The following is a 2,500-nucleotide window of genomic DNA, read 5'->3' as shown; positions in this document are numbered from 1 at the left end:
CAGGTTCGTCGGGGAAAATCGGCAGCGCAGATTTTGCGACGAACATGGGCTGGGCGATGGACTGTCCAGGCCAGGCAGGAAAATTTGTCGAGGGGACACGCTGACGAAACAGCGCTGGTTCAGGCACGGCGGGCAGTGTTGGAATCGGCAGCGCCGACGAAATCGGCAAAGTCGGCAGAATCGGCAGCGCAGATTTTTCGACGAACACGGGCTGGACGGTGGACTGTCCAGGCCAGGCAGGAAAATTCGTCGAGGGGACACGCTGACGAAACAGCGCTGGTTCAGACACGGTGGGCGCAGTGTTGGAATCGGCAGCGCCGAGAAAATCGGCAAAGTCGGCAGAATCGGCAGCAGGTGCTGGCGATGAGTCAGGACGGACTGGATAGTCCAAGGCTCGATGAGAAAGACCGCTGGTTTAGACACTGGGGCAGTGGCAGCCCGCGGGGCAGTGTCGGCAGATTCGGCAGCAGTGTCTGCCGATTCGGCAGCGTTGGCTTGTTGGCGCGGGGGGCCGATGCGAGTGGGGACTTGGGCAGCGGGCAGTGAAAGCAAGAGTTTCCCCGATGCTGCCGGGAAAAACGCTCCCCGGGATGGCCGGGTGAGATGACCCGGCGGCCCGCGACGGGTCATTCAATTCCATGCCCCGTCAACATAACTCCCGATGTACTGTTTGCTTTTTCGGAAGAAGAGATCCATCCCCCCATCCTCGGCCAGCCAAAAACGCTCCAATTAATGGCCGGGTGAGATGACCCGGCAGCCCGCGACGCGTCATTCAAATCACTGCCCTATCGGCTACAACTGCTGATGGGTGGGATTAGAGGCCTGCCATGGTGGTGAGGGGCGGCGAGGACCGTGAAAGCTAGAGTTTTTCAGAGGCTGCCGGGAAAAAGGCCCCTCGGGTGGCGGGGTGCGAGGACCAGGCGCGTCATTCAATTCTCTTCCCTATCAACTTGGCTCCCGTTGGCGGGATTGGAGGCCTACTGTTTGTTACAGGGCTAAAATCGTCAGGGGAAGAGCTGACGAAACAATGCTGGTTTGGATGCAGGGGGTAGTGTTGGAATCGGCAGCGCGGACAAAATCGGCAAAGTCGACAAAAAAGACTGTTGGTCTGGACATCGGGGCAGCGGCAGCCATGCCGACAGGGGGGGAAATCGGCAGCGCAGATTTGTGCAGCTGCAGGTTCGTCGGGGAAATCGGCAGCGCAGATTTTTCGATGAACATGGGCTGGAAGATGGACTGTCCAGGCCAGGCAGGGAAATTCGTCAAGGGGACACGCTGACGAAACAGCGCTGGTTTAGACACGGTGGGTGCAGTGTTGGAATCGGCAGCGCCGACGAAATCGGCAAAGTCGGCAGAATCGGCAGCGGGTGCTGGCGATGAGTCTGGACGATTTATAGTCCAGGGCTTGATGGAAAAGACTGTTGGTCCAGACAATGGGGCAGTGGCAGCGCGGATTTGTGCAGCTGCAGGTTCGTCGGGGAAAATCGGCAGCGCAGATTTTTCGACGAACAGGGGCTGGGCGCTGGACTGGCCGGGCCAGGCAGGAAAATTCGTCAGGGGGCCACGCTGACGAAAACAGGGGCTGCGGAGTGGAAAATCGGCAGCGCAGATTTTTCGACGAACAGGGGCTGGACCGGCCGGGCCAGGCAGGAAAATTCGTCAGGGGGGCACGCTGACGAAAAGAGGGGCTGCCGCGTGGAAAATCGGCAGCGCAGATTTTTCGACGAACATTCGTCAGGGGGGCACGCTGACGAAAAGAGGGGCTGCCGCGTGGAAAATCGGCAGCGCAGATTTTTCGACGAACATTCGTCAGGGGGGCACGCTGAGGAAAACAGGGGCTGCCGCGTGGAAAATCGGCAGCGCAGATTTTTCGACGAACAGGGGCTGGATGCTGGACCGGCCGGGCCAGGCAGGAAAATTCGTCAGGGGGGCACGCTGACAAAAAGAGGGGCTGCCGCGTGGAAAATCGGCAGCGCAGATTTTTCGACGAACAGGGGCTGGACCGGCCGGGCCAGGCAGGAAAATTCGTCAGGGGGGCACGCTGACGAAAAGAGGGGCTGCCGCGTGGAAAATCGGCAGCGCAGATTTTTCGACGAACATTCGTCAGGGGGGCACGCTGACGAAAAGAGGGGCTGCCGCGTGGAAAATCGGCAGCGCAGATTTTTCGACGAACATTCGTCAGGGGGGCACGCTGAGGAAAACAGGGGCTGCCGCGTGGAAAATCGGCAGCGCAGATTTTTCAACGAACAGGGGCTGGATGCTGGACCGGCCGGGCCAGGCAGGAAAATTCGTCAGGGGGGCACGCTGACGAAAAGAGGGGCTGCCGCGTGGAAAATCGGCAGCGCAGATTTTTCGACGAACAGGGGCTGGACCGGCCGGGCCAGGCAGGAAAATTCGTCAGGGGGGCACGCTGACGAAAAGAGGGGCTGCCGCGTGGAAAATCGGCAGCGCAGATTTTTCGACGAACAGGGGCTGGACGCTGGACTGGGCCAGGCAGGAA

Source organism: Populus nigra, chromosome 2, assembly GCF_951802175.1.
Source record: "Populus nigra chromosome 2, ddPopNigr1.1, whole genome shotgun sequence".
In the NCBI taxonomy this organism is placed as follows: domain Eukaryota; kingdom Viridiplantae; phylum Streptophyta; class Magnoliopsida; order Malpighiales; family Salicaceae; genus Populus; species Populus nigra.
The sequence above is the reverse complement of the archived record's forward strand: the minus strand, read 5'-3'. Positions refer to the sequence as shown.